Source organism: Cheilinus undulatus, linkage group 10 (assembly GCF_018320785.1).
Source record: "Cheilinus undulatus linkage group 10, ASM1832078v1, whole genome shotgun sequence".
Taxonomy (NCBI): Eukaryota; Metazoa; Chordata; class Actinopteri; order Labriformes; family Labridae; genus Cheilinus; species Cheilinus undulatus.
Window position 1 is genome coordinate 6,078,960 of NC_054874.1, and position 13,013 is coordinate 6,091,972.

At 39.5% G+C, this 13,013-nt stretch overlaps 1 long non-coding RNA gene across 1 annotated transcript in view; it reads left to right on the top strand.

The window, feature by feature from the left end:
* LOC121516045 overlaps positions 1 to 13,013 on the top strand; it is a 92,398-nt gene that overhangs the window by 23,948 nt on the left and 55,437 nt on the right. The gene's annotated exons all lie outside the window — the stretch shown is intronic.

The window sequence follows — 13,013 nt, forward strand, 5'->3', positions numbered from 1 at the left end:
GATTTAGGCAAGAAAATAAATGTTTGGACTAAAAGTAAAAGTAGTGAACTAAAAAGGATTGAAATCACTAAAACATGGCTAAAACTAAAACTTATTTAATTTAAAGGCTAAAACTAAGACTAAAATAAAAAATAGCTGCCAAATGTAACACCAATATGCAGATGATATACTGCTTTCCCTTTGTAAATTTGTACATACCCTATACTACAGTGGTTCCCAACCTTTTTCCTTTGAGCCCTGTATCATAGAGGACCTGAGACCCCCCAGGACCCCCATGAAAAAGGAGATACACAGATACAGTTTTTATAGTTCAGATCTAAACAAAACAACTCCACACGAAGGTTTTCTTAGCTAGAGGCCTGTTGATGAGCTATTGAAAAGTGATGAGTGAACTGATGATTTTAGCTCGTATGAGCAAATCTCATTTTGACAACCTTAAAGCCGATGAAGCCTCATGCCCCCCAAGGGGCGTCCCGCACCCCCAGGTTTAGATAACATCTTAAAGAGCTACAAAGCAGGACAGAGCAATACCTCATCTCTCAACTTCTTTGTGAACTTGATGATATCCTTAGACATCAGTGAACCCATGCTGCCCTTATTTTTCAAAGATTTACTTCAATTAAACCCACTGTTATGAAGACCGCCAAAGGTTATATTAATAAAAGGCTGACTATCCTTTGGTGTCTGCAGAGGAGAGTGAAATATTTAGAGTGCGCCACCATTCTCTTTTAAAGATTTCTGTGGCCTCTTTGTTAATGGCTGCTGCTAAAGTATAAATTAAACACCAACCTAACTGCCATCCAAAAAGGTCTAAGCACAAAAACAAGTCTCAGGCTGCAGTTTAGTTTCCTCCTGCAGCAGTGTGGTTGTTTTTGATTTTCCTTGGTCTTTTTAGCCCTTATTACTGCGGATAGTAGGGATGCTTCATTATAGCAAATATCATAATCACAACTATGTGGATTGGTACTGAGACCACAGTAATGAAACATACACATCTGCTTCATGTGCATTAATACAACATGTGGCACAGTGATTGTTTTATCATGGTTGTCATGTTTTTATAATCGTAGGAAGCCAATATCATGGTTTAATTAAAAACTTGATTAATCGCCCAGCCATAGTGGATAGAATAGTAAACCTGGGGAGAGAGTGGGGAATGACATGCAGAAAAGAAGCCACAGGCTGACCACTTGGAGTCTTTTAGCTTCCGTCAGAGAGTGGGACTCCAGTCTGCAACTTGGGCTCGAGTCGCACTTAAGTCCAAGAGTACCTTGCTGCAGACAAGATGGCCGACATACATCCGATCCATACCAGAAGTCTCAACCGGAGGTCCGTACGTCTAAGGTTAGGCTTAGGCATTAAAACCCGAGAGGTTAGGTTCAGGGTAAGGCAGTGGGGAAGGTCATATATTTGACATCCAGCACCAAGGGTTAGGCTTAGGCACGAAAAAGACTGACAAACACTGGCAGCTGAGTCCAACATGAAGAAGAAACTTCCGCTTGGGACTTCCGGCATGGATTGGATGTATAGCGACGCCAATGTCGGCCGTCTTGACTGCAGTTGGGTCCCTCTCCTTAAGTCGGACAAGTCGATGACTTGAGACTTGACTCGGACTCATTATTTGGGACTTGTGCACAATCTTCAGTTTTTAATCTTTCCATCATAATCTCCTGTGCCCCTTTCCCCTGTCAGCATATGTAAGCGTACGCATATAAATGCAACAATGATGGCTGCCCCACCTGTCCCTGCGGTGCCTTTAGTGATTAAGTTTGGCTACAGAAACTACAGCCAAGAGGCAGATCATAGAGTTGCCTACTGCAGAATCAAAGATGCAGGATCAACCATGTCTAATTTTATCTGACACCTCATTGGTCAGTCACTCAGCAGTGGGAAAAATTACCATAAGCACCTGTGAACTGTTAGCAAACTTAAAGACATTAGCTTGTTAACATGTTTGCAAACAAACAGAGGCTAACTTGAAAATCTTCAGAAGGTGAATTAGTAACTATATGCTTGACACTCTTGTTCACCATTGTCATAGAGTGCTGATCCTTACCCTGAAAATAAAAACCTATGGGTAACTTAATTACCCAGCTAACGCTAAAGGAGATGAAGCCCGTGTGCATTATTAATGTCAGCTACTTAAGCTACATCATGCACATTTCTTTTTCACCAGATTTACTGTTGACAAGAAGCGTTGCAGGCTAATTGGGCAACCTGAATATTAAATAATAAGTTGGGAACCTGTACTTGTTTGTAACATGTCGCATTTAGTTCCTGCTAAGTGTGAGATATGTTAAAGGGATACTTCAACATTTTGGCAAATTTGCCCATTGGCAAAAAATACCGTCTGTCTCCATAGCGTTAGCTGTGCAGCTGGTTTATCGGTCCCCCCAGATCTAGAAACAGCTTGCACCAACAACTAAAGGAAATTAACCTTTTACTAAGACTATAGGAATTATGGCAATGGGCGAATTTGCCAAAATGTCGAAGTATCCCTTTAACATGCTATGTTAATACTGGATGTAATATGTTAAGACTGGATGGAATACCAGTGACGGAGTACTCTGGAGGTCCCTTGTCAACGGCCTATACCCCAGTAGGGGTGTGAGGTGAAAGTAAGTAAGTAGACTGGTTGATAGAAGGAGAAGAATCCCTCAATATGACAGTATCTTTTCAGTCAACATCTTGGCTGAGGGTTAGGGCTGGATGATTTGGGAAAAATCTTCTTGCTTTTTTTTTCAATATTGCGAGATAATATGTATTTATTTTTGAAGTTTCTTGTCTTATGTATTTTTCACCTGATACAAGCAATACATAATTCAATATTATAACAGCACAATATTAGATAGATTAACTAGAGCTGAACCATGTAAAAAAAAAGTTGCAATTGCCTCCAGATAGACTAATTTGATATCTTAACTCATATGTGCTTTAACTCAGATTGACAGCAATTTCTTTTAAGAACTGCTGTAATTTTTCCACTTCTACTGCTTTGCCAGAATATGAAAATTTCCATTAGAGATTCTCTCTACAGGCATGTCCATCTAATGCACAAGCCTTATAACTTGAATGGCAAATACTCACTTGATACACAAACTCTGCATGAAAATGGAAATCAAATTTAGTAATAAAGTCTTTTAGATGTGTTAATATAGATATACACAGTGAGATTGTGAAGGCTGTCCAGTTATTACCCTAATCAGGCTCTCTGAAATAGTCGGCAATCTTGTCGACCCATCCTGGGTCTGTGGCAGTTGTGACTTTCTATTACTCTTATTATTGGATTGAAGGAAGAAGAGATTCTTTTGGTGCTGAGATTATTTCAATAAATGATCCTTTCTTTTCCATTTTTCAGTTTCTGCTTGCCGGGGCAAAAAGCTGAAGTAATGTGTTCATTTACTGTTAAGTGCCTCTTACCTTGGGCAACCTCCCAGCCAAAACAGTGATACTAATGAACTTGGAGAAGCTCTGACCCATCCTGCTTTGCAATTCATTTATGGCTGTAAAGCCATCTCATTTTGAGAGCAGTCGACCTACCTTTGATGGGATTTAATATACAGTAAGCTGGGGCTGCAGATGGTGCAAAGCGTGGAAGATGTAATTTAGTGATTCATGCTATAAGCTTGACATAAATGTAAATGACTCAATTTGAATCCCCTCACATCAGAATATGTCTGTCCAGAATCATATGCTGTATGTTAATGCATGTTGATGAGGTGATTTCATTAATGGTTATAATATATTTTATTTATAACAGTTGGGAAAAGCTAAGTTTTGATTTCAACATGGACAGATTGTTACAGTCTCAGGTGTTTTATATGTAAAGGTCAGAAAGGAGGAAGGAAACTGTGAAGGGTAGGAAACATTAAAAAGTCATCATGAATTTCAGTGTAAACTAAATAAAAGGCAGGGATACAGCAAGTAAAAAGTATGAGAATAACCTAATCATGGCATCTTATCAAAAACTTTACAGACAAAACCAAAGCAACCAAGCTGCAGCTTATCCCCAGTTCTTAAACAGTTGCAATCATTTCAAATCAGGTTTACTTTAAAAATGTACAGACCGTCAGCTGTTTGCAATGAACAAATCAAACAAAAGCAATTGAAATAGCTTAACACAACAAATGCTTCAAGTAGTTTCCCCAAAATTCCACTGAAAATGTAATTTATACTGAAGAAACGTCATGCAATCTGTGAGGAAACTGAAGCTTGGGTGTCATTGGACCTTGCAACAGGACAATTATCCCAAGCATACTTCAGATTCCACCAAGGCTTGGTTGCAGAAGAAGTCCTGAAAGATTCTACCATGGCCATCACAGTCGCCTGACGTGAACCCCATAGAACAGTGTTGCTCAACCCTGCTCTACCAAAGAGCCAAATTGTTGAAAAATACCATTGCAAGAGCCGCAATCTAAGTGGTGAAAAGTGGCAAGAATGGCTTGAGGAGGCAAGAAAAATAAGACAGAGTTGGCAAAAATGGTCAAAAAGCAGCAAAAATGGATGAAAAGGAGTGAAAATAGGGAGGAAAGTGGAAAGAGTCATAAAGTAGCAGAAAATGGGTGAAAAGTTTCAAAAAAATGAGTTACAGGTGGTAAAAAATGGTCAAAAAAGGGCCAAAAAAAGGCAAAAAAAAAAGAGTGAATAGTGACTGAAATGGGCAAACAGCAGTCAAGAGTGGCAAAAACGGGCAAAAAAATAAGAAACAAGTGGTATGTAATGGCAAAAGGATGCTTAAACGGGCGAAATATGATGAAAGGGGCAAAAGTGGGATAAAAGTGGCTAAAATAAGTGGCAAAAATGGGCAAAAAAATAGGAAACCAGTAGTAATGGCAAGAGGCAGCTTATATGGGCGAAAGGTGGCAAAAAAAAATGGTGAAAAGGGCAAAAATGGCAATAAAATGGCCAAAAAAAGGGCAAAAAATTGGGAAAAAAGAAACAAGTGGTATTAAATGGCAAAAGGAAGCTTATATGGGGAAAAGGTGGCAAAAAGAAGTGGCAAAGATGGGCAAAAAGTAGGAAAAAGGTGGTATTTAATGACAAAAGTTAGCTTAAATCGGTGAAAAGTGGTTAAAAAATGGGAAAAAGGGGCAAAAAAAAGTTTCCCTTTTCAAGGATTTCTGGGGGAATAATATTTAAAATTAAGACATCAACGAGCCACAAATGGTCACAAAGAGCCACATGTGATTCTTGAGCCACATGTTGAGTATCACTGCCATAGAAAATCTCAGGTTGGATTTGAAGAAGATGGTTGCAGCATGCTGAGAAAAAATATTACTGAACTGGAGGCCATTGCACTTGAGGAATGGGTTAAGATTCTTCAGGAACGCTGCCAGAAGATGGAGTCTGGATATGCATCTTGTTTGCAGCAGGGTATCGAAGCAGAAGGGTGCTCTGCTAAGTACTAAAGATGTTCGCCATGAAGGGGTTGGATAATTCTGAGACTGGAGAAGTCATGACAAACTGCATTTTCAGTTGAAGCATTCATTTTGTTGAGCTATTCCAATTACTTTTGTTTGATTTGATCATTGCAAAAAGCAGAAAGTCTGTAAAATTTCATAATAAACCTGATTTGCAATTGGAGTTGAATAATCTTGATTGCAACTGTTTTTACAGTTATCAAAAGAGCTTTTCCTCTCTGCTAGGACAACAGTAGGTTATGGATTATACTTCCACACATCAGTAACACAGAGTGGCATTCAGCTTAGAGTTTAGGCAACAATATACAACATTTTCACTTTGAAATTGTTATATGTCTAATAGAAAATTGACTTTCAAAATAATGCCCCTGTTGCATGCTTTCAGCAGTGTGTAACTTTGGAGGCCATGTGTTTTCTTGCAAGTGTACTTCCTAATCTTGCCCATGACAAATGAAGCTAAGTAGAGAAAACAAATGTAACCATGCAAGAAGCAAGATCAGAGTAAATGTTTCAGGGGCTTTAGCACACCAGTGAGAGCTTTGGAGCTGACTATGTTGCTGTTGAACAGGCTGGTTTATCATGTGATCCAGGAAGTCTGCTGGTGGCCAGACAGTGGGGGACAGCCATTAGGAATAAATGACAATGGAGGAAAGTTTGTACTAACTGCTCTAAATGGACTTCTCTGCACTCATCAACTGAAAAATTTTACATACATTGAACAGACTTTACAAAAAATGTGTTTTACTACAGTTTAACAGATTTACCTGACATGGAGGTGATCAGCATCACAAATACTCAGTCCTGCAGACCTCCTAGCTAGCACCATCTAATCAGAGGAAGGATGACAAGAGTCTAGAGGAGTCTTGTACTGAGCTAAGAGGCTAGCTGAGCCCCTTTAAAATATGAAAATCCACATTTTATCACCAACATGCTTTTAATCCGTGCTTTAAATGTAAATTAGCTGTATGACTCCGCCCCTCTCCGGAAATGGATGTGGCTCTCCTGATCCTCCTCTATCAGGAGAGGAGGGCAGAACTGTCTTCCAAGCGGGGAGGGCCCAACCGAACCTGGGGGTATTGTGGACACATATTTTTGTCAGAAAAGCCTGAAAAAGTGTATTTGCTTATATGTGACCCTTAATAATTGCAAAGGCATTTGCAATTTTAAATCCACTTTGAACAAATTCCTAACTACTTAATAAAACCTTACCCAGTCTGATAAACTTACATAGGATCATGTTTTAAGATGCATCATTCATGATCATGTTGGGCATTTTCTATCATTTCACTTTGCTTTTCTTGAGGTAATAGTCTCTGAAGTGAAGAGGACTTTTCTCAAAGTGAAGGAATGATAAAGGCAGGCTTTTCTTTTTAATATCAACACCTACTCAAAGCCAATCAGCCAGTATAGCTGGATGATTACTCAGGTCTACACAAGTGTGGAAAAGGAAAAGTTGGAGTGACTTTTTATTTGTGTCAGTGCATCTTATAGCGTCACACTTGAATTGAACTACTCTAGGCTAATTGTGTAACAACCTTAGAGTGCCTGCACCCAAGAGTTAAGCAGAGAATTGAATGTTATATGGACAAAGACACATAATGACAGCAAATTCCAAAGTGAAAAAGAAACCCCGAGCTGCTTTCAGATTCAAATCAAAGTGAGCTCTTGAGAAAGGCTGAGAACAGAACTGCATTAGTAAATGAAAACTCCTTCATCAAGACCTATTGTTTGTAAAATATGACCTTGCATTTTCAAACTAATTCCACCTTAAGTTCCCTAGGAACAGAGGGAGAAAGACACAGCATTGGATCTATAATAACATATATTACCTTTCACATTGATGTAACAATGACTTACAAAAGACCTCAGTGCTAAGTTTTCAAGAGAAATCTCCCTGAAGTAAAAAGAAAAGGGAATGACTGATGTATGTTCCGAAGTAGAGGTAATTTTAAGAAGAACCTAAGTACATGAAAGAAAAGTTAATTTACTGTATAACTGTGAAACTTAACCTGCCACTCAAGTCTCATAATATTAGAATATTTTGGAAAAATCCAGTTTCTTGCCAGTGATTTCTGTCCTGAAAAGAGCTCTTATAAGTAGGGCTGTCAATAGATAAAAATTTTTAATCCTGATCAATCTCACAAATTCCATAATTAACTCACGATTAATCACAAATTAATCTCACTTTTTTGTCTGTTCTAAATAAACCTTACACTACTATTTCTCAAGATTTAAATACCCTTATTAACACAAGTGAACAAAAATGCTTTCTTTATGCAAATGTTTGTTCATGTCAACAACCCAAAACAACAGATAAAGTCCAGAAAATTCTCTAGTCTGAGCTCAAAGATACTGAACGCTGCAAAAATATGCTGAGAGCATAACATGGTAAACTCAAGCCCAACAAGCCACAACAGATGGAGATACTGACCTTAATGTGACATTACTGAATAATACCACAATGTAGAGTCAAACTTTAGACTTCTAGAAGTTAACTCCTCTGTTCTCAGCAGCTGAACACCAAACAACAGATCTCATCATCACACATGGACATAAAGAAGTCAAGTCTCCTCTGAGAGCTCAGCAGTAAGGCACAGACACATCTAATGGTGTTTCACTGTTCTGATGTGAGTAAGGTGGACACATCTGCCCTGCTCAAGAGAAAAAGCAAGACATTACTTAAAAAATGTCTGCTATTGTTTATCATATTTTTACTTTCAAAGTAAAAAATGTAGTCCAAATGTAAAATAAATGCTGACAGTAAGAAATGACTGTCATCAGTCCAGTAGATTTACTGGAATGATGTCAATAAACACACATGTGAAGCCTCTTTTCAAAACTCATGAACACACAAAGTAAAAGAAGTCTCAGTGGAGACCTTTTAAGGTGTACTAAGAGGACTTAACTATCTCTTCATTCTTCAGATCATAGAAGAGCTACAGATGTAGAGCTCATTCACTAACCTCTGCTCTCCTGTCACACACCAGCCTCTGCTGCTCTGTCTCCTCCTCCTCCTCAAGCAGGAGCTGCGTGGGGATGGGAGCGGGGGGTAAACAGACCTTCAGGAGACGTGATCGGACCAGTCAACAGTCAATATAAATAGTCAGCGCAGCTGTGGTGCCGGTTCATGGCAGATATAATAGCCTAAATAAATGAATAAATCATACTGGCCCAAAAGTGCGTCGGCACACTGGGAAATGCCCGGTATGCCGGATAGCGAGTCCATCCCTGCAGAGTTGCCTGAGTGTCTCCATTGTAAACAAATCCAGCATGGCGAGGGGGGCGGCTTTTTGCATTAGTGTGCATGGCCAGCGAGTGGTGCGGGTTCGTATAAGTCTATAAACTCCTTGTAACTCAGTTCATGTCAACAGTAGGAGAAAATAATTTCAGTCTTATCTGACATGATCTGAAAGCTGAACCTGTCATTCAAAAGTCTCTGTCCTTTATCCATTTCTGCTTGCTCGTACAGCATCACGATGGCGCCACTTCCTGGTCTGGCAAACTACGGGATGGGTCGAGGGTCATACAGAGCATGCATGCATTAATCGTGAGCCAAAAAAATTAGCGGCGTTAAAAGTAATTTGAGTTAACGCGATATTAATGCGTCATGATCTCAAAACACCTGCAAAGGTTTCCTGAGCCTTACTGTCCCGCTCTAACTCAGTACACACAACCACTATCATGGGGAAGACTGCTCACTTGACTGTCGTCCAGAGCAGGGGTTCTCAACCTTTTCAGTCTGTGACCCCCCCCCAAAAAAAAGGTGCCAGAAACCAGGGACCCCCACTGAACCTGAAGGTGGTCGAACACAGCCATGAGCAATCAAGATCCCAAAAGGAGGATTAAAGGGGAGAACTTTCCTGGACTGCAAACCGGAGGCCCATGGAGTCAATGTGAAGTTAAGCTGTGATATCCATATTTTATATTTAACCTTAATAATAAGCACTCTAAATAAAATAACAAAGATCTTTTTTTAGTCATTTGTTAGCCATCTTAAAATTATGAATAGATTTTCTTAAATGGGGTAAAATGTAAAAAAGGTCGTGAAATGGGAGTTCTAAAGTAGCAGAAATAGGGCAAAAGTGGCAAAAAAAAAAGACAAAAATGTGGTAAAAGAGGATTAAAAAGTGGCAGAAATAGGGTAAAAGTGGTAAAAATGTGGGGAAAGTTCTGGGAAATTGTATTTAAAAGTTTGAAAAAGTGGTTTAAACAGGCAAAAAGGGTTACCTCAGGCAGAAAAAAGGGAGGAATTGATAGAAATAGGTATAACTGGCAAAAATGGGCATAAAAACTAGTGAATTGTGGTTAAAATGGGCAAAAATGTGTATAAAAAGTGGTAAAAGGGGTTCATAGTCCCAAGAATGGCTCAACAGAGGCAGAAAGTGGCAAGAATTGGTTTAGAAGTGGCATAAACAGGCAGAAAGAAAGGGGTGGAAAGAGTTTAATATTGTGGGTTAATAAAACAATTAAAATGTGTTAAATTTGGCAAAAATTGGTGGTAAAAGGTAATAAAAATGGGCTAAAATTTTGCAAAATTGGTGTAAAGTGACAAAAAGTGGGTAATAAAAGGTAAAATGGGTCCAAATTGTGCAGAAATTGATGAAAAGTGGCAAATAATCGGAACAAAATTGGGTGGGGAAAAATCCTTTTGTTAGTTTCCTTTGTTTTTTACAACGGCATCTGGCAACCCCCTCTAAGTGTCTCGCGACTCCCACATTGAGAACCACTGGTCCAGAGGACAACCATTGACATCCTTCACCAGCGGGGTAAGCCACAGAAGGTCTCTGGTGAAAGGGCAGGCTGTGTCTAAGCATATTCATGGAGAGTTGACTGGAGGGGACGACGTGGTAGAAAAGGAGCACAAGTAACAGGGATGAGCTCAGCCTTCAAAGGATTGTCAAACAAAGCAGACTTAAGAAATTCACGAGGAGTGGGCTGAGACTGGAGTCAGAGGATCAAGAGCCACGACGCAGACGGGTCAGGATATGGGCTACAGGTGCTCCCAGTATCGAGCCACTCATGAAAGACGACAGAAGTTTTACCTGAGACTGAGACTGTGGCTCAGTGGTCCAAAGTCCTGTTTTTAGATGAAAGCAAACTGAGCATTTCATTTGGAAATCAAGGTCCCAGAGTCTGGAGGAAGTTCAGAGAGGCACAGAATCCAAGATGTTTGAAGTTTAGTGTTTCCAGTCTCCACAGTTGGTGATGGTTTGGGGTGCCATGTCCTCTGCTGCTGTTTGTCCACGGTGCTTTATCAAGTCCAGAGTCAACGCCGTCAGCCCTCTTCCGGGAGATTTTAGAGCCCTTCATGCTTCCTTCTGCTGAGGAGTTTTATGGAGATACTGATTTCCTTTTCACCTGCCCAAAGCAGAGCCAGAACTTCTAGAAACTGGTTTACTGATCATGGTGTTACTGTCTCTGATTGGTCATCCACCTGGTCTGACCTGAACCCCATAGAGAGTCTCGAAGGTGTTGTCAAGAGGAAGATGAGACACTCCAGACTGAACAATACAGACCAGCTAGAGCAGTGCTACTCAATCAGGGGCTCTCGAGCCACATGTGCCTCTTTTATGTCTAAATTTGAAATATGATTCCCCCAGAAAACCTTACAAACAGGGAACTTTGACCCTAGAAATGATCCATTACAAGTAATTTTAATCAGTTTGTTTTCAGCACTTATACAGTAGGATTTAATTGTAAACCTTTATTTTTTTGTCTGTATATTTCCATTGCCCTTCTTTGCAGTTTTATTTTGCATAATTTATCAATTTTTACTGCTTTTAGCACATTTTTTTCACTTATTTTTTGTCACTTTTATCCTGCTTTTGCCGTTTTTTGCCACTCTCTGCCCATTTAAGCTACTTTTGCCATTACATTTCATTTTGTCCTATTTTGCCAATCTTTGCTGGGTTTTTATAGCCAATATTTCCACCTTTTGGCTGATTTTTACCCGTTTCAATCATCGGTGACTCATTTTTTTGTCACATCTCACCCATTTTTGCCACTTGTCGCCATTTTTTCTCCCCTCTTTTGCAACTTTTCACCGAGGTTTTGCCATATTATGCCCATATTGCCCCTTTTCACCTATTTTTGCCACTTTTTTGCTGTCTTGGGATCAATTTTGCCACTATAAACTTATTAACACATATTTTCCACTTCCCACTACTTAGATTATGGCTCTTGCAGATGTATTTTTCAGAAATGTGTCTCTTTGGTTGAGTAGGGTTGGGTAACACTGAGCTAGAGGCTGCTATCAGATCAACCTGGGCTCCATAACACCTCAGATGTAATACAGACTTAATGGCTCCATGCCACATTGCATTATTTAGTAATTCGTGCAAAAGGAGCTCTGACCAAGTACTGAGAACTTGTGCAGAATTAATTTAATTTCCCAGAGGATCAACATTTCTGTATTCAGTGTTTTGTGATATTCTAGTGGATTTTTTGTGAGCTGTTAGCTGTAATCATCAAGATTAAGACAAATTTTTCGTTTTTTGAATAAAATTACAGGTGAAAATGAACTTTTGTCATAATATTCTGATTTTTAAAATGCACCTGCTCTTCGGTTTGCCATGCAGCTCCAATTCATTGTCCTGCATTTCTACAGTGATGAAAAAGGACTTTATGCTAATTTCTGCTTTTTATTTATAATGTTTCCACAGATTGGTTGTACTATATAATTGCATCTTCCTAAAGTTAATGCGGTACAGGTACTATGACTTCACCTGTGGGTATTTTTCTTGCACACAAGTCAATTCTAGCAGCATATGTGCCTGTCAAAGGGAGCGCAGTCATATCTAATCATTGACTGGCATTTCTATAGAGTGATATTATATTTGCCTTCTGTTCTCAGCCAGTATATTATTAAGGCACATCTCCCAGAAGACCACTCCAGCCACAAGGTTTCTATGGTTACCACCATTGTACCAATACGTTCTTATTAGCTCTGTGGATATCGCCTTTTAATTACTTTGAACAGACAAATCCTTACATCATATATATCCACGCCTATTTCTATTTATTATGGGGGATGAGAAGTGTAAGACCTGTCAGCTGTGGGCTGTAAGTACCACCAAGAACAGAGATCAGGAGTGATGTAACTATTAAGAAACTTTCCAGGGTAACAAGTGTTTGACTTTAAAGTTGGTACTCCATATTGCATGAAGGGGCACAGCAGTGATGCAGCAGAGATGATGTGTGTCCAGTAACCTCATGAAGCAGAGGCCAGAGTCTGCTCCGCATCAGTTTATAGAGCTTCTCCTGTAAAAGCTCAGCTGCACTTGGAGGGAGGGAAAATATTTCCTCATCCCAGTCACACCCAGCATGACCCAGAAAACCAAATGGAAGGCCAAGATTGATTTCACCTGCACCTGTTCCACATTTAAATCCATAGCTTATATACAAGCCGCTGTATTATGACACCTGAGCTGATAATTGGGGCATTTATGGCTTCCATTTTTCATAGTAATAAAACCTCATTTATTAAGAACTTCTGCCCAGGTCCTGGTGGTAAATGAGAAGTCTGGATGCCCTCTGCATAACTGTGTAAACTGATTACATAAAAAGATGTAAATGCTCTCTCATCTTCCCATA